At 48.0% G+C, this 20,139-nt stretch overlaps 1 pseudogene; it reads right to left on the bottom strand.

Moving 5' to 3' along the window:
• Positions 1–15,378: 15,378 nt before the first annotated feature.
• LOC137654867 (5S ribosomal RNA) lies at positions 15,379–15,497 on the bottom strand (annotated as a pseudogene).
• Positions 15,498–20,139: the final 4,642 nt, after the last annotated feature.

Here is a 20,139-nt window from a genome sequence, read left to right as displayed (position 1 = left end):
CGGAATGGTAAACCAGTAAGGGCTTGACTTTAAAGTCCCCGCTAGCGTTGGCACATAGGGCAAGAGTCAACCGATCCTTCATTGGCTTATGCCCAGGGAATTTCTTCTCTTCGGCGGTGATGTATGTTTGACTGGGCATCTTCTTCCAAAACAGCCCGGTTTCATCACAATTAAACACTTGCTGCTCTACGTAGCCTTCTTCCAGCACGATCCTTTCGAAGTTCTTGACAAAGTCAGCTGCAGCCTTTGTGTCCGCACTAGCAGCCTCTCCGTGGCGAACAACTGAATGAATCCCGGACCGTTTCTTAAATTTCTCAAACCAGCCACGAGATGCCTTGAAATCATCTGAGGAAGGTTCGGTTGAACTCTCCCCAGCATCACCCCCAGAGCTCTCCTCCTTCAAATCCGTAAAGATGTCGTGCGTCTTCTCGCAGATGACGGTTTTGGTGATGGTGTCGCCAACGATCTCTCTGTCCTTGATCCACACTAGCAGAAGTCGTTCCATCTCTTCTATGATAGGGCTACAGCGTTTTGAAATAATGGTGATCCCCTTAGAAGGTTTCACTGCTTTAATAGCTTCCTTCTGTTTAAGGATTGTCGAGATCGTCGACATATTACGGCCATACTGTCTGCCAAGTTCACTTACGCGGACGCCACGCTCATGTTTTTCAATAATTTCCTGCTTTACGTCTAAAGAAAGCATTTCCTTCTTCCTTTTCTCACCACTACCACTACCACTTGCAAAACTAAGCCTTTTAGGATCCATACTTTACGTAAATTACCGTAAAAGTATGCACGTAAAAAATCACGATTAAAACACAGTTAATAGCAGAACGCACAGGGCACAACCGCAAGAAGCCGACGAGAACAAAGGACTGACCCGAGCTGCGCTAATTGAGGGTCCCTCTGAGGTTGAAGTGCTGCCTTCTATAGGCGGAAATAAAAAACACTTCAGGCGCTATGCGCACCGACTACGCGTACGAGTATTGTTTACTTCGGGTGTCGAAAAAAAAATTCGGGTGTAGAGTAGGAACGTGTTTGAATTGTACTTCGCGTGTCGAAAAATTCGGATACAACTGGTACGACGAAAATTGCTTACTTCGTGTGTCGAAAAATTCGGATACAACCGGTATGACGAAAATTGCTTACTCCGTGTGTCGAAATAAAATTCGGGTGTAGAGTCAAAAATTTGCTCAAATTTTACTTCGGATGTTGGAAAATTCGGATGTAGAGGTTCCACTGTAGAGCAACATGTAGAATTCTATTAATATATTATTATTCTAAGTGACTGATTATATTTTTTTTTTTTTCATTTTATCAGACAAGGAGAAAAATTTGGTAAAAACATTACTATTTACTGCTACATTAAAAATCATCTTAAGTGTAAAAAGGGCTCTTTGAAACATAATACAAAAATCATAACATGTTTAAGTTGTAAAATACTATGTAACGCCATGTCAAAGGCATGAGTGGTGATTTAAAAATCTTGCTTAATACAAAATGATATTTTAATTATAAAATAAATTTTTTAATATACTTACCCGGTGAATATATATAGCTGCAACTCTGTTGCTCGACAGACAAAAAACAGTAAAAACTCGCCAGCGATCGCTATACAGGTTGCGGGTGTGCCCATCAGCGCCAACTGTCGGCCAGATACCAAACTCGATATAAACAAAGACTCAATTTCTTCTCATCCCACTGCGTCTCTATTGGGGAGGAAGGGAGGGTCGTTTAATTTATATATTCACCGGGTAAGTATATTCAAAAATTTATTTTATAATTAAAATATTTTTAAATATTTAACTTAGCCGGTGAATATATATAGCTGATTCACACCCAGGGTGGTGGGTAGAGACCAGTTAAATATGTTTACATCGTATAAGCTAAGAGTTTTTATTTCATTTTAGAAGTTATCAATATAACAAAAACAAAATAAATAGGTACCTGGTAAGGAAGTCGACTTAGACGATTACTCTGCCTTGTAAGTACGTCTTCCTTACGGAGCCTCGCGATCCTCTTAGGATGCTGACAGGAGCTGAAGTATCAAGGGATGCAACCCATACAACAGGACCTCATCAAACCCCTAATCTGGGCGCTCTCAAGAAATGACTTTGACCACCCGCCAAATCAACCAGGATGCGAAAGGCTTCTTAGCCTTCCGGACAACCCATAAAAAACAACATTAAAAACATTTCAAGAGACAGATTAAAAGGATATGGAATTAGGGAATTGTAGTGGTTGAGCCCTCACCCACTACTGCACTCGCTGCTACGAATGGTCCCAGTGTGTAGCAGTTCTCGTAAAGAGACTGGACATCTTTTAAGTAAAATGACACGAACACTGACTTGCTTCTCCATTAGGTTGCGTCCATTATACTTTGCAGAGATCTATTTTGCTTAAAGGCCACGGAAGTTGCTACAGCTCTAACTTCGTGCGTTTTCACCTTAAGCAAAGCTCGGTCTTCCTCACTCAGATGTGAATGAGCTTCTCGTATTAACAATCTGATAAAGTATGACAAAGCATTCTTTGACATAGGCAAGGATGGTTTCTTAACTGAACACCATAAAGCTTCAGATTGGCCTCATAAAGGTTTAGTACGATCTAAATAGAACTTAAGAGCTCTAACAGGGCATAAGACTCTTTCTAGTTCATTGCCTACGATCTCCGATAAGCTGGGAATATCGAAAGATTTAGGCCAAGGCCGAGAAGGAGGTCTTGCAGATCTTTATTGTTGGAAAGATCTAAGCCTCTATGCCGGAAGACCGATGCCAACATGCTTCTGTAGCCCTTGATAGTGGGAGCTGAAAGGGATCGTCCTTTTCTCAGGTATAAGAGAAAATCAGCTATTTGGGCTACAGAGGTACTGGTCGAGGATACAGAAACTGACTTGCACCAGTCTCGGAAGACTTCCCACTTCGATTGGTAGACTCTAATGGTAGACGCTCTCCTTGCTCTAGCAATCGCACTGGCTGCCTCCTTCGAAAAGCCTCTAGCTCTCGAGAGTCTTTCGATAGTCTGAAGGCAGTCAGACGAAGAGCGTGGAGGCTTTGGTGTACCTTCTTTACGTGTGGCTGACGTAGAAGGTCTACTCTTAGAGGAAGACTTCTGGGAACGTCTACTAACCATCGAAGTACCTCGGTGAACCAATCTCTCGCGGGCCAGAGGGGAGCAACTAACGTCAACCTTGTCCCTTCGTGAGAGGCGAACTTCTGCAGTACCTTGTTGACAGTTTTGAACGGTGGGAATGCGTAGAGATCCAGATGTGACCAATCTAGGAGGAAGGCATCTATATGTATTGCTGCTGGGTCCGGGACTGGGGAGCAATAGATTGGAAGCCTCTTGGTCAGCGAGGTTGCAAAGAGATCTATGGTTGGTTGACCCCAAGTGGCTCAAAGTCTCTTGCACACATCCTTGTGGAGGGTCCATTCGGTTGGAATTACTTGCCCTTTCCGACTGAGACAATCTGCTATGACGTTCAAGTCGCCCTGGATGAACCTCGTTACTAGGGAGATGTCTTGACCTTTTGACCAGATGAGCAGGTCCCTTGCGATCTCGTACAACGTCAGTGAGTGGGTACCTCCTTGTTTGGAGATGTACGCCAAGGCCGTGGTGTTGTCCGAGTTTACTTCCACCACTTTGCCTAGAAGGAGATACTCGAAGCTTTTCAAGGCCAGATGAACTGCCAACAGCTCCTTGCAGTTGATATGCATGCTCCTCTGACTCGAGTTCCACAGACCTGAGCATTCCCGACCGTCCAGCGTCGCGCCCCAGCCCAAGTCCGATGCGTCCGAGAAGAGAACGTGGTTGGGAGTCTGAACAGCCAGGGGAAGACCCTCTCTTAGGTTGATATTGTCCTTCTACCAAGTCAGACAAGACTTTATCTTTCCGGAAATCGGGATCGAGACCGCCTCTAGCGTCTTGTCCTTTTTCCAGTGTAAAGCCAGATGGAATTGAAGAGGACGGAGGTGTAGTCTTCCTAGTGAAACAAATTGTTCCAGGGATGACAGCGTCCCTACTAGACTCATCCACAGCCTGACTGAGCAGCGTTCTTTCTTCAGCATCTTCTGGATGGATAGCAGGGCTTGATCTATTCTGGGGGCCGACGGAAAAGCCCGAAAAGCTAGACTGTGAATCTCCATCCCTAAATACAGAATAGTTTGGGATGGGACCAGCTGCGACTTTTCCAAATTGACTAGGAGTCCCAATTCCTTGGTCAGATCTAGAGTCCACTTGAGATCCTTCAGACAGCGACGACTGGAAGAGGCTCTGAGAAGCCAGTCGTCCAAATAAAGGGAGGCTCGGATGTCCGATAAGTGGAGGAATTTGGCCACATTCCTCATCAGCCTCGTAAATACGAGAGGAGCTGTGCTTAGGCCAAAGCACAGGGCCCGAAACTGGTAAACCACATCTCCGAAGACGAATCTCAGAAAAGGTTGGGAGTCTGAGTGAATGGGGATGTGGAAGTAGGCGTCCCTTAGGTCTAGCGAGACCATCCAGTCTTCCTTTCTGACCGCTGCTAAGACTGACTTTGTGGTCTCCATGGAGAACTTTGTCTTTGTGACAAAGACATTCAGAGCACTGACGTCTAGCACCGGTCTCCAACCTCCTGTCTTCTTTGAAACTAGGAAGAGACGGTTGTAAAATCCTGGTGATCGAAGGTCCGAGACTTTGACCACCACTCCCTTCTCTAGCAAAAGAGACACTTCCAGTTTCAGGGCTTGTCTCTTTTCTTCCTCTCTGTACCTGGGAGAGAGATCGATGGGGGACGTCGCTAGAGGGGGTTTGCGTACAAAAGGGATTTTGTACCCCTCTCTGAGTAACTTCACAGATTGTTGATCTGCGCCTCTCTTCTCCCAGGCTTGCCAGAAGTTCTTGAGTCTGGCTCCTACTGCTGTCTGAAGTTGCGGGCAGTCAGACTCTGCCCTTAGAGGACTTGGGTCCTTTCCTCTTCCCTCGCTTCCCTTCGGCACGAGCACCTCCTCTGCTGGAGGCTCTGCCACGAAAGGGCAGAATAAAGCGAGACGCTGAAGTGTCTATCCTCGGTCTAGCAGACAATGTAGGCAAAGGGGGAGCTTTGCGAGCCGAGGACGCAACTAGATCGTGGGTGTTCTTCTGAACTAAAGATAAGGCAATTTCCTTCACCAAGACTTCAGGAAACAGGCACTTGGAAAGGGGAGCAAAGAGTAGCTCAGATCTTTGGCATGGCGTTACTCCAGCAGACAGGAAAGAACAGAGAGACTCTCGCTTCTTCAGGACTCCGGACGTGAATGAGGCGGCTAGCTCGTTGGACCCATCACGGACGGCCTTGTCCATGCAGGACATAATGAGCAAGGAAACATCCTTATCTGCAGAAGAGATTTTCCTGCTCAGGGCTCCTAAGCACCAGTCTAAGAAGTTAAAGACTTCGAAAGCCCTAAATATCCCTTTAAGAAGGTGGTCCAGGTCCGATGGTGACCAACAAATCTTCGAGCGTCTCATGGCAAGGCGGCAGGGAGAGTCTACAAGAGTTGAGAAGTCGCCCTGGGCAGAGGCAGGAACTCCCAAGCCGAGAACTTCTCCCGTGGCATACCAGACGCTCGATCTAGAAGAGAGTTTAGATGGGGGAAAGGCAAATGCTGTCTTCCCTAAACTCTTCTTAGACTCTAACCAGTCTCCCAACAGCCGCAAAGCTCTCTTGGATGAGCGAGATAGAACGAGTTTAGTAAAGGCAGGTGCGGTAGCAGGCACGCCTAATACAAACTCTGACGGCGGCGAACGAGGAGCCACAGAAACAAAGTGGTCAGGGAACAACTCCTTAAATACAGCCATGACTTTTCTAAAGTCCAATGATGGTTGAGTTGCCTTAGGCTCGTCCAGTTCTGAAGGTTGATCGTCTTGTGGTTCAGCAACGTCCTCATCTGATAGTTCCTCATCCGAAAACTGATGAGGAAACGGCAACGGAGTGGGCAACGTCTGGCTTGCTGAGTCCGGTCGCACTGGTGCATGCGTGACGGAGCCGGACGCAGCGTCATGGAACTGCTGCACAGTCTGTGAACTGTCAACAACCATGGGTGCGCGAGGACGCACAGCGTCCACCCGAGACTGTTTAGACCGTCTGGGTTGTGCAGTCAACACCATACCGGGTTGCGGAGGTTGACGCACCGCGTCAAAACAAGTCACCTCTGATGGTTGCTGAACGTCCTGAACGTCAACAACCACCTCCGTGCGGCTGGCAACCCACACTGGGTCGCATCGGTGGAGGTACCACCCGAACTGGTAGACGCGAGAAAGTTACCTCAGCGTCAACAGGACGCACAACAGACCGCTTGGATGGTTGTTGGCCAGAAGGTTCACCAGCAACCTTCTCCGCATTAAAGTCCTCCATCAAGGACGCAAGCTTGGACTGCATGTCCTGCAGCAACACCCATTTAGGGTCTACGGGAGCAGGTGCGGCAACAGACGGGGTGAGCGACTGAGGCGGTACCGCTTTGCCTCTCTTAGGCGGCGAGCAGTCATCAGATGACGGCAACGAGTCCGAACTGACCCAGTGGCTACAACCGGGACGTTGGACTTGTCCTGAAGGGACCGACTTACGTTTCAAAGGTCGTGAGACCTTGGTCCAAAGTTTCTTACGAGAAACACCTTTGGACAACGAGGTAAAAACGGGCTCTCTCGTCTTACGTAGGTAGGGGCGATCTTGGGGAGATACGCCTGATACCATGGAGGGAACGTCTGTTCGCTGATCAAGGCCTCTCGATGCCATGCGTCGTACGACATTGCTTCTCCCCTGGGCTTGGGAGCTTGCAAGAGGTCCCGGACTAGGAGGACGACAGGCACGAACAGACGAACCCTCAAGCGCAACACTGTTCACAACACTTTGAGAAACACTAGGCACTTTATCACTTCCCGCGGCACTTTGGCACTTTAGTTCCTTAACATCCGCCATGAGTTGATTGCGGTCACTTGCAAGGGACTCAACTCTCTCCCCCAAGGCATGGATAGCACGCATCATGTCAGCCATCGATGGTTCCTGAGTGCTAGGAGGGGGGTTAGGAACAACCACTACAGGGGAAGGAATAGTTTGAGGGGCATGAGGAGAGGAAAAATCTACCGACCTAGAAGAACTTCTCCTTACCCTATCTCTCTCTAGTCTGCGTGTATACTTCTCAAATTCGATAAAATCGAATTCCGAAAGGCCCACGCATTCCTCACACCGATCTTCCAATTGACAGGTTTTACCCCGACAATTGGAACAAACAGTGTGAGGGTCGAGAGAAGCCTTTGGAAGACGCCTAGAACAGTCCCTAGCATTGCATTTTCTAAACTTGGGAACTTGTGAAATGTCAGCCATTTTGAATTGGTCAAGGGAAAATTAAAAAAAACGATCTAAGTCATCAACAATGAATCCGATACAAAAAAGAGTTCAAGGATTTATTTGAAGAAAAACCCTGCACTGCGAAAGCTCAAAACCAAATTAAAGTACTTCACCAAATATGATGGGAAAAACTCCAGGTTTCAACAGCGAGTAAAGTACGTCTTGTCGACACGTCGACAGAGAAGAAATTGAGTCTTTGTTCACATCGAGTATGGTATCTGGCCGACAGTTGGCGCTGATGGGCACACCCGCAACCTGTATAGCGATCGCTGGCGAGTTTTTACTGTTTTTTGTCTGTCGAGCAACAGAGTTGCAGCTATATATATTCACCGGCTAAGTTAAATATTTAAAAATATATTCTCACTCAAACATAAGAACGGATGAACTGAATTATCATAAAATGAATTATGATACATTTAAAATACATTTGATACTTTGTTGGGGACATAGTTTTGATAAAATCACAACTTGTATTTTTCCTAGCCATATAAAGATGAGTCCTTTAATTCGGGAGATTATTTTAGAGCGAGCTGGAATCTGTCGTTAATGCAGGATAACAAGTGATTATCCAGCTGGCAAGAAGCCCCAACTCCCTTCCCGGTTGGAGGGTCTTAATTTTCTACCTTTCGGCCAAGGACTGAGATGGGTGGTTACGTAGGAAGCTGGATGAAAGGACTCCAGTTTGAAAAACTTGTGATTTGTTCCTGTGCAGCAGGCTCCCTACTTGGTGAGTTGGAAGCCCAGTGGAACCCATATAGGAAAGTTCCTATTTTTTCCTGGAAGTGATCACTGCTTGATCTGCAGAGAAACAAAGTGATAGGACCCAGGCTGTACATAATCAAACTAGAGATCTCCTCCTGATGGGAATATAACATGGAAACAAACACAGTAATGTATGATGAATAATTGGTTGATATGCGATCCACTATTCCCTGCTTGCTAAAGCATGATGGAAGAGAGACTTCTTTAAACATAGAGGATGGAGCTCTGAAGAGAAACTTAACAGCATCTGGTTCGACCAGCAAACATTCACCCACTTTATACCCCGAGAGGGGTGACAGAAGAATGAAGGGCAAGTCATACTACTGTTCATTCTAGGATTATATCTAAATGTTACCATAGATGAGATGTATACATGTCCCATGTGGTAGCTGGTTTGGTTACACAACTACTTGAGCAGCCACCACAGGGTAATTGTGAGTATACTCTCACAACTAAAAGGCTGTGAAGGTGGCCTGTCCTTATCAGACACCACCTTAATTTTAAAACTTGGCCCACTGACAGGTTTCTCATGAAGGAAAGAGTGGGTTCAATACCCCAGACTTTAAAAGCTCTGTTCCTAGCTGGCCCATTGACACTCGTCGAGTTGTAAGCTTTCCTGATCATGTTACGAAGCCTTGATACCTCTTTCTTGGCCCTGCCAGTGTTAACAAAAGTCTCAAACTACGGCCTGTGGTGACATGTCATATTTAGAGAGCACCGCAGAGCCCTCACAGGATACGAGTACAATACAGTATCTCCTTTCAATCACCACAACATCTCGTGATTATCAACCAACGCTTCATGAAGCAAGGATATGGAGAAGGTCTTGAAGCTCGGTTGTGTTGACGGGTTCTAAGTTCGATCATGAATTCGGGCACAAAATTGAGAGACCTTCTTCCAGCCTACTAGGATAAACAAGATAGTCCATGCAACTTACTATCTCTCTTCACTAAAGCCACTGCTAGCAAAAAGTAGTTACAACTATGCCTGATGAACTTCCCAAGGCTCACATGGGGTATGCATAAGACATGAGAGCACTGGTCACATCTCACTCTGGGGCCAGTGGTCCCAGGGTGGGCAAGACTGTTCAAAGCTCTTCACAAGCATAGACAGACATGAGGTTTATGCTCCTCAGTTGCAAGACAAAGCTAAAGGCTAAGCAGCAGTGTAATACAGTTGTAACTAAGAGGCATTTCTTGGTGAAAATCGACTAGCAAATTTGTGATCAGAGCTAAAGATGCGAACAGATCAAGATACCGATCAGCTTGTTCCCGTCTGGGAGCAAGCAGGTTCATCTAACACCAGGTGTGATCAACAATCGGTTAATAAGCTGGCAAATGAGACTGAATGGGGGAAAGGTGTAGACTTCCCAAGATGTATCTGGTTGACAGCTTTATAGAATAATTCACTGCTCAGATGTATGAATTTACTTTGTCAACTTACAAAGAGGAAGGGAAGCTGTGCCTCTTTGCATGTTGATGTAAACTACTACAGTTGTGCTGCTCATCAACGCTACCGAGTGCTTCCTCCATGCAACTTACTATCTCTCTTCACTAAAGCCACTGCTAGCAAAAAGTAGTTACAACTATGCCTGATGAACTTCCCAAGGCTCACATGGGGTATGCATAAGACATGAGAGCACTGGTCACATCTCACTCTGGGGCCAGTGGTCCCAGGGTGGGCAAGACTGTTCAAAGCTCTTCACAAGCATAGACAGACATGAGGTTTATGCTCCTCAGTTGCAAGACAAAGCTAAAGGCTAAGCAGCAGTGTAATACAGTTGTAACTAAGAGGCACTTCTTGGTGAAAATCGACAAGTAAATTTGTGATCAGAGCTAAAGATGCGAACAGATCAAGATACCGATCAGCTTGTTCCCGTCTGGGAGCAAGCAGGTTCATCTAACACCAGGTGTGATCAACAATCGGTTAATAAGCTGGCAAATGAGACTGAATGGGGGAAAGGTGTAGACTTCCCAAGATGTATCTGGTTGACAGCTTTATAGAATAATTCACTGCTCAGATGTATGAATTTACTTTGTCAACTTACAAAGAGGAAGGGAAGCTGTGCCTCTTTGCATGTTGATGTAAACTACTACAGTTGTGCTGCTCATCAACGCTACCGAGTGCTTCCTCAAATATTCTTGGAATGATTATATCAGGACACCAAAGCATGCCTTTCCTATACCCAGTTAGCTCACTGGTTTCCTGCCAGGTGTGATAAAAAGATTAATGTTCATAACAGTTCTCAGATCCACAGACCTGATCATCAACTCGATCCAGTCAAAAATAACAAGTTTGGACCATGGTGCTCCTGAGAAGGCCTCAACCCTAGAAAGGCAACCAAATGTTGATCATTGAGGACTTATCTGAAGTTGGCGCTATGGCCATCACACCAAATTTATTACATTACCGAATGAGTGCAAGAACCTCCAAAAAGGCCAACTCCAACTCGGGGTTCTCTGCTTCCGTTGGTACTGAGCCAAGGTACAGTAACTTTGGGGCATGAGAATCCTGAGTATCTTGATCCCCACTTGGGAAGAGTGCTTGGCAGTTTTTCAGATTTGCTTCCCCCAACGAACATGAGTGTTCTGTTCTCCATCATCACGGGGGTTGGGTAACTGAGACACCAACGATGGGCGAAAAACCAAGTATTATTGCTGCCCTAGGATGAGTACTGTTAACTCTTAACCCCTGAAACAAATGGCACTGCCTACATCCAGTCAAATAATACCCTACATAACTCGATGTAATGTACAGTACTACAGTACATTATTTTCACATGGTTTCTATCATGGTATTGTAGTTTATATTACTTTACAAAAGTAATGAGATTGCTATCAGCTTCAGTATAAGGTACAGTAATACGACTCATAACGTGGAAGTTGTTACCATGCCACCATACTTATAACTAACAAAACACTGTTGTTCCTAACTAACAATGTTTACTGATACTGTAGTTAATTAGCTAAGGTAAGATAACACATCACTCGTAAGACATCCCTGTCTTTGCGAGGTTCCTGTAAGCTCGTTACCTAATACGTAGCCTGTAACTACACTACATACAGTACTGTATTTTGTATACTGTACTGTAAATACAGAGTTGGTGGTTCTTTTTCAATATACTGTACATATGAATACCTAAAGACAATTAACTATAAAAAAAAAAAAGACTATACAGTTCAGTTCATGTACAATATCACTTACCGAAATCTCGTTACAGTAGTAGTGTTCAGTGTATTGAACCAGACATGTATTAGTATAATTATTATTACCGGCCAGGCTACAACCCTAATTGGAAAAGGAGGATGCTATAAGCCCAAGGGCTCCAAAAAGGAAAAATAGTAGGAAAGGAAATAATCAAGCTACAGGAGAAGTAATTGAACAATTAAAATAAAATATTTCAAGAACAGTAACATTAAAATAATCTTCCATATATAAACAATTAAAAGACTTATGACAGTTTGTTTAACATTAAAGAAATCCACTGCAAGTTTGAACTTTTAAAGCTATCCCAATTCAACTAACTGATTAGGAAGATCTTTCCAAAACTTGGTTACAGCTGGAATAAAACTTATAGAATAATGTGTAGTATTGAACCTTATAATGAAAAAAGCATGATTACCAGAATTAACTGCATACCTAGTATTACCCACAGGGTGGTACTGTCTAGGAAGATCTGATTGAAAACAACTGTCAGAATTATGAAAAACCTTATGCAATTGAACGACGGTGGCAGAGATTAATATCCAGATCAGGAATAAGAAATTTAATAGACCAATAAGTTCCTGTCTATCAAATCGAGACGAGATTCAGCATCTGAAGACCAATGAGGAGAACAATACTTGAAAGAATTGAAACACTTTAGAATAGGTTGATCACTAAAAATCTTAAAAAAACTTTCTCAATGAGCCAATTTCTTGTGCAGTTGAAGAAGAGACAGACCAAATGTGTTTCTCAAAAGTAATTTTTCTATCAAGAATCACACCTAAAATTTTAAAGGAGTCATACAGAGTTAAAAGAACCCTTATCAATGGCAAAATGTGGATGTTGAGGAGCCACTGCCCTCGACCTACTTACAATCATACTTTGTACACAGTACAGTAAAATCCTTACAGTTACAAATGGATGAACATTGAAGGAACATAACTGCACAGCATGACACATCAACACAGATGAATCATTAGTACCGTAGAGAAAAAATTATAAAACATTAATCATGTAAATGTTCCTATGTACAGTACGGCAAAGTTTTGTTTCAAATATCCTTTGTATACCCTATGTTATTACTTCACCAATTTCTAATTTCTTACTTTGTACATGAACATTTTTGAAATAACAAATTTGGAAATAATATGACAAATTCGAAGATAATTTGTATTTTTCCTAACCATACAAACCTTAGCTATTTACATTGGGTTTACCTTTTAGCGCAGCTGAAATGGCGAGCCATTAGAATTTAACGAGGGTGTATTACCCCCGCGCTAGTTAGCAAGGGGGGGGTAGGGGAGTGGTAGCTAGCTACCCCTCCCCCCCTCACACACAGATGAATGCTCACTTTCACTTAGAGGTAGGACTTGTCTTGGGGGACAGGGCTGGCGGGCAAATATGTGTAAATAGCTAAGGTTTGTATGGTTAGGAAAAATACAAATTATCTTTGAATTTGTCATTTGTTCCGTAACCGAAATACAAACCACGCTACAGTATTTACATTGGGTGACTTACCCATTAGGTAGGGTGGAAAGTCCCCAGCCATACTGGCTTTGGCTTTACCCGGGGACTCAGAATCCGAGTGAGTCGCACTCGAGAAAAGGAGTCCCTGCACCTCACAAGTTCCTTGCTCCGCAAGGAACCGTGTGGCCTACATAAGCTTGTGTGTGAAGGAAGAAGTGTGACCCATCCTAGGCAGTTGACCTGGAGTTCCAGAAGGAACTCTGGGTTAGGACGTTCCCAATACCACCTCGTCAGGGTATGGGGGACGCGACAGTATTGACTCAATACTCGGAACACAAGGAAGCGTGGTTTACCTGCAGAGGTTCGAGGTCAGCTATGCAGAGACCAGGATGCTGCTTCCCCGTAGAGGGGATGATGAAGAAAGAAATAAGGGCCAGACATACTTTTTTCGTTCATGCAGACCAAAACCTGATAACAATGCCCTCAACCTTCTGCTACCTGACCAAAAAGGAGCCTGAGGTTAGACCAGCTGTTGTGTAGCCACCACAGAGCGATAGAAAACGTATCGAGACTCCTGTGGGTCACGCCCTGCAGGAAGCGGGCTGCGAAGGTCATTAGACGCTTCCAGACTCCAGCTTGTAGCACCTGCATCACAGAGTAGTATTACTCGAAGGCGAGGGACGTTGCGGTGTATCCAACATCGTGCTGTAGGGCGACGTGACGGGGAAGGGTCTGGAGACAGGTCGAGATGAATGTCCTTGAGTCCGGGCTGAAGAGGTATACTAGTGACTCTCCCCCGTGTCCTCCTTGTGCTCCCAAATCGGCTGCAACTGAGGACAAACTGCAGCTGTTCCCAAAGCTAACCTCTCGATTCCTTTACTGGCAAGAAAGAGAAGGTCTTGGGACATCAGATACAGAATGGAGACTCGAAATCTTGAAGGAATTGGACCGAAGGGCCGGCACCCCCAGATTCTGAGTCTAGCCAACAACTCGGGAGCAAACCTGAATGTTGCCTTCCCCTCTTCCTTAGAAAGGGCGGAGTCGTACGAGACCAAGAAGATTGCTTACACACTGGCCGAGGCCAGAGTAACAGGAGACCCAAGGCGGAATACAATCCGAGGCCTGTCGTAAAGGGTCTTGAGAAGATCTCTTAAAGAACTAAAAGTCCGAGCCATGCTCCAAGTTGGAGGTCTTCCTCCGACTAGGGCAGGGACAATCGTAGCTTCGCATGAGCGAGGAAAGATCCAGCGGGCAGGAAAAAGATATTCCTTTAAGCCTGAAGGTCAGGGAAAGGCTGAGCGACAGGCTTCATTGCCGAGAGGGGAAAGGAGTTTCCTCCCGCCGAAAGGCAATAAGACCGTTATTGCTGGAGAAGAGGCCTCAAGGGAAGAGGTATATCTCCCACGGCACCAACCACCAAAGACTCTTCACTTTACCTGGAAGACCCCTGCGGATGACTATCGCAGATGTCGCGACCTCCGTACTGCGACTGTAGCGGGTTGTCTCTTCTTGAGGAGGAGGCGTAGTGTCTCCAGGCATGAAGCCGAAGCGACGCCACGGTTCGGGAGAGATGTCGCAGTGTGGTTGTTTGAGTAGTCTGCGCTGTGGGAGAAGCTCTCCCGGGAGTTCCGTCAGGGGAAGCAGAGGGTCCAGAAACCGTTCTGCGCATAGTCCCAGTGGAGCTCTCCCATTGAAAGGTTGACAGACAACCTGGTCTTGTTGAGACCCATTGTCCACAGACAAAAAGGAGGGAAGACGCAGGCGTCGAAGTTGTCCCACCATCACCGGAATGCATCTTGCCAGAGTCTCGGGGTCTGAGACTGGGGGGAAGAACAGCGGAAGCTTGAGGTTCCAAGCTGTCGCGATCAGGTCCCCCAGACCAGGACTTGCTGGTTACTCAAGGTCAAAGACCCCCAGGTACACTCTCTCTACGAGGCTCTACCCGGGTAGTCGGAGAGAACATTCCTCTGCCTGGAATGAGAGAGCCGATGGTGGTATTGAGATAATCTCAATCATCCCGGTATCTCTACTGCAAGATGTGATGGTGTGAAAATGCGTCCCCTGCTGGTTAGAACACGCCAGAATCATGAAGTCGACGCGCACGGGGCGACTCGGCAGGAGCCGTAGGAGCTGTAGGATCTGTAGAGGGGCCAGACTACAGCCCCTAAGCCTGCCTGAATGATGGAGAGGTATCCTTCAGGTCTTGACCATAGGCCTGGACCAGAACATGCCCCCCCCCCCTTTCCTTTGACGAGTCCGAGAACAGCATCGAGAATGTGGGGAAAGGACGAGAATATCCACTACCATCAAGAGGTTCCATAGGTCAACACCCATTGCAGGTCTAATAGTACCGCTGGTCCCATAGGGGCCAGGAAGTCCGGTTAAACATTGCCTGAAACCACCGGAACTTGGACCGCCCCACATGGAACTTATCCTGAGGCGACCGTACGGACTATAGACGGGTCAATGAGGAAAGGAGAACTAGGAAACGTTCCAAGGTAGGGCTGAAAGCTCAGCTTGACTGAAAACAGGTACTGCGACTCTCCTCAGTCTTGCCACAGTCAACTGAAGGGAAGGCTCGGAGGATGTGGCAACAGAATCTGACGTTCCCAGGTGGTCACCCATCCAAGTACCGACCAGAACCGACGTTGCTTAACCTCGCTGGATGGACGAGAAGCGGGGTTTCCAACGTGGTAAGGCCGTTGACTCAATATCATGGCCAGATACTCCAGATGTTGAGGCAGAAGAAGAGAAGGCTCCAAGCAAAATACCATGAACCCACACTCATGGTAAGCATCCGGAAGCTTGTCCCGGCGCTGAAAAAGGTCGAACCCGAGCCTACCGGAGTTGACCAGCGCTCCAAAAAGCAGAGGCGGCGGAAGCCTGCACCTGAGCGGCCATGAGGAAAGCAGGGAGAGTTCTCTGGGGAAAAAACCTGCTATGCCACGGCGGGATAGCCACACTGCATCAAAAGTAGGAATACTTGCAGTCTAGGCTGAATTCGACGAGCTCCCTGGAAGATGGATGGAATGGAAACTGAAAGTACCCGTCCTTCCGATCCAGGGTTTAAGAAGTCCTGTCGCCTCGTTACCAGTCTGATCGATTCTGCTGTTCTACGCTGGCCGAAGTTTGTTCGACAAACTTGATCAGGGCTGAGAGGTCGACTACGGAACTCCCCTCTCAGATCCTTCCTTACAAGAAAGGATCGACTGAAGAGGCCGGGGGTGAAGCCGTCGATGATCCTATGGAGGACCTTCGCCTAAGGTATGGATCATTCTGCCCAACCGGGCAACTCTTGCCGACGCTATGGCATAGAGGTTCAGAGACACTGAACTCGCTGACAGAGACGGCAGGCGCGATATCCTTGGCTGATCACAGAGATTGTGCGGGAATGGGCATCGGGAAGCTGTCATCCGGATGAGTAACCTTAAGCATCCTCCCAGTGAAAAACCTGCAATCCTAGAGTTCGTGAACTCTGCCGCTCCTTTTAGGACTATGCCCCCCAGGGGGAGCCTCCCGTGCCATCTGTTCCTGACAGGAGGGAACTGCAATTGGACACCTTGTCCCAGTTGTCGTAGCCGATAACTTAGGCCGACGTGGTTGAAAGAAAAGGGCGCTGGAGCCCTGCAGAGTCTGGAAGAAAGCGCCTTGGAGGAGTGAAAACGGAAGTCGATTTCCTCCGCACAGCCGCTGTCTAAGTCTCTGTCCTTGGGCACAAACAAACTCTTCTCAAGGATGGAAGGGTGTCCGAGGTCGTCGACCTCCACAGATGAGACACCCAAAGGAAGCCCTCAGTCAGCGCGTCCAGATGGTACAACATCGAGCTTGTCCGCAAGTTAGATACTTAACGACGAAAGGCTAAGGTGCCTGATCTCGAGAGGAGTTAAGTACCCATGATCTTCCTGTAGCTTCCTTGAACCAAACCTCAGGCCGTAACCGAGGAGGGAAAGGACCTGGTAAGCCCCAAGAGGAAGGGGTAAGCAGTCACCCCTTGGCTGATGGAGAAATCTCGAACGTAAAGCCCCCGCGCCAAAAATCCTTCCAGGGAATGACGGGGAAGGGCTAACCCAGGTTCTGGAAAGAGGAGTGTTGCTCAGACCTCCCTGAAGTATCTTCCTATTCTTGCAAGTGCCATGCTCTGCGTTTACGGGGTGAGGCTGTGTTCTGGAAATATGTTCCAGAAGAACTCGCCAGGCTGTCCATGCTACGAAAACCCCAATGGGAATCGTGGTCGCAATCGCCCTGGAGCTCGCGCGCTGGTAATTCAAAGATTTGCGCGTGGGCGAATGTGGAAGCGCCCATGCACGGTCACGCAGGAACGCAAACGAAGGTGAGCGAAGGAGCGCAGAAGGAGGGTGAGCATGGTAGGAAGGGCGAGAGCTGGTGGTCGGCGAGCGATAACCCATAGACGAGCAATGGATACTGCAAGAATTAAGCCGACGTTCGTGCGAAGAAACACTGTAGGTTCGAGCGACGGAACACCGTCGGTTCGCGCGACGGAACACCGTCAGTTCGCGCGACGGAACACCGTCGGTTCGCGCGACGGAACACCGTCGGTTCGCGCGACGGAACACCGTCGGTTCGCGCGACGGAACACCGTCGGTTCGCGCGACGGAACACCGTCGGTTCACGCGACGGAACACCGTCGGTTCACGCGACGGAACACCGTCCGTCCGCGCGATGGAATACCGTTGGTTCGTGTGCGGGCGAACATTGGAGAGCATGTGCACGGACGCGCATGAGCGTAGACGTGCAGGCACGTGGGCGTGTGGGCGCGCAGTCGAATGATCGCGCGGGCAAGCAGTCGCGTAGGCAAACGGTCGCGCAGGCGAGCGGTCGCGAGGGTGGGCAGGTGAATGAGTGCGAGTCCGAGGTGGCAAACGCAAGCGTTAGCGCGATGGCGAGGAAACGCGCTGCTGCGTGGGCGAGGAAGACCGCTGGCGATATGGATCAACAGGCGATCGGTGGTGAGCTGGTGAGCACTAACGCGCAGGTTGGCGATGGCGCGTTGTGGCATGTCAACGCGTTGGCGAGCAATGGCGAGCAGCATGCACAGGTGAGCGATCGCGCGATGGCTGGGCGAGCAGCATCCGCAGGTGGGCGATCGCGCGATGGAGACCAGCATCCGCCGGTGGGCGATCGCGCGATGGCGAGCAGCATCCGCAGGTGGGCGATCGCGCGATGGCGAGCAGCATCCGCAGGTGGGCGATCGCGCGATGGCGAGCAGCATCCGCAGGTGGGCGATCGCACGATGGCGAGCAGCATCCGCAGGTGGGCGATCGCGCGATGGCGAGCAGCATCCGCAGGTGGGCGATCGCGCGATGGCGAGCAGTATGCGCAGGTGGGCGATGGCGAGCTAGTAGCTGGCGAACCATGTTCCTTCGGAAGTGTTGGAGAACGTTGGCGTGCCGGCTGTAACACACACGGGCGATCCGCAGATCGCCGAGAGACAGGTGATCGCTGACGTGTAGAACGCTCGCTGGCGAGCTGATAATCGCTGACGAGCAGAAGGCAACGCGTGGAAGCCTGCGCATAGAAGAAGAGTCCTTGACCCAGACCTGAACCGAAGTTCTAGATCGCGAGGGCGAACGTGGGCGCACAGGGCGCGTAACAGGAACCAACAGGAACAGCAGGGATGATCATCATGAGAGCGCTGACGAACAGGAGAGCGCTGGCGAAGGAGAGCGCTAGCGATCAGGAAGCGCTGATGAGCAGGAGAGCGCCTGTGCGCTAACACTGAGCAGGAGCAGGAGAGAACACAGCAGAAGGGTGCGCAGGGAACCCTGACACGCAAGGGAAGAACCCCCGTTGGAGGCAACCCTATGCCCCGAAGGGAACGTTGTCCGACGGGAGACAGATGTCCATCGGAAGACCGTAGCCTGTCCGCCGGGAGACTGATGTCCGTTGGAAGACCGTTGTCCGTCGGGAAGACCGTTGCCCGTCGGAAGACGAGATCAGACTGCTGTCCATCTGCACCAAGGCGGAAGATCAAGAAAAAGGAGTTGTAGGCTGCAAACGGAGATTCAAAAAGGCGCCTCTTAGCACCCTTATAGGGAGATGAGAGGCCCTTACGACGAGGCGGACGGTGGGCCTTACGGCGAGGGAGGCCAACAGCAGCAGAAGAATCCTCCGAAGAGGAGTCTCTATGAGTGTACTCTCTCGCGAACGAAAGAGAAACACTTCGTAGAAGAGACTGGTCAGCCAGTGACCTAAAAGGAGCAATCCTCCGAAGAGGGGCTCCTGCAGTTGCCCAGCCCCTTGAGCGAAACTGCAGTTGTGACCGCTCAGCACCAAGAGCATAGTCGCACGAAAAGAAGGCAAGAGAAGAACCCCCCAAAAGGGGAAAAACTCTAGCCTGGACAGGAAAAAAACTTCCCTCGGAAGGAAAGTTACCCGCCCAAGGAGGCAAGCCTCCTGAGAGTTCTAAAATGAACTGGAGAGCTGTCCGTCGTCACGGGAGTACTTCCAGTAGAAGAAGACACGCCCCTAACGAAAATACAAGGGGGGAGGAAGCAACAGCCGAATCCCCAGGCCTCAACAAGACAGCTCACACCGTTGCCATATTACAGAAACGAACTAGATCTGTAACTGTAAAAAAAAATGTAACAAAAATCATTAGTACACATTCATTCCCCCGGGAAGGCTCCGAAGAGGAATCCCGAGGGAAAGGAACAAGAATTACACAACAGGCACGTGCCCTCACAACCACTTACACTCACGGAAGGAGAGCTGTAACCAAAACAGAATTATAACAATTATAATTATGAAACTATGTAATTATGTAATTAAAATGAATGAACACTAAAGAAAGAACGAAAACCCAAAAAGGAATCGTTCTACAAGCTGAAAAAAACAACTACAATTAGATTCATAAACTAATTGAGACAAACGTACGGCGTAGCAACCCCCCCACACGGAAAGGAAGCTACAAGGGCGTAGTAACACGTAGTAAAAGGGTGAACGACCTTAAGAGAGAGAGAGAGAGAAAGACCGAAGTCAAACTCGATCGCCACCCATAAAATTACGCCGTGGTGGCCTAACTGCCGAGGACACCACGTAGATATCGTACACTACACACACAAATCTGAAAAGGAAACTTACTGATTTCTATACTCAAATATATATACAAACATGAAAACATATTTACATATATATTGAGTAAAAGAAAAGTAAGCGATTAAGTAAAGACAAAACAAACAATGGCTGCCAAGAGAGGACCAAGACAGAGACGTCTGTCACAGTCCGAGCCAAAAGTGAAAGTGAGCATTCATCTGTGTGTGAGGGGGGGAGGGGTAGCTAGCTACCACTCCCCTACCCCCCCCCCCCCGCTAACTAGCGCGGGGGTAATA

This window comes from Palaemon carinicauda, chromosome 15 (genome assembly GCF_036898095.1).
Source record: "Palaemon carinicauda isolate YSFRI2023 chromosome 15, ASM3689809v2, whole genome shotgun sequence".
Classification (NCBI taxonomy): Eukaryota; Metazoa; Arthropoda; class Malacostraca; order Decapoda; family Palaemonidae; genus Palaemon; species Palaemon carinicauda.
Note: the sequence above shows the minus strand (reverse complement) of the source record. Positions and strands in the feature narration are given on the sequence as shown.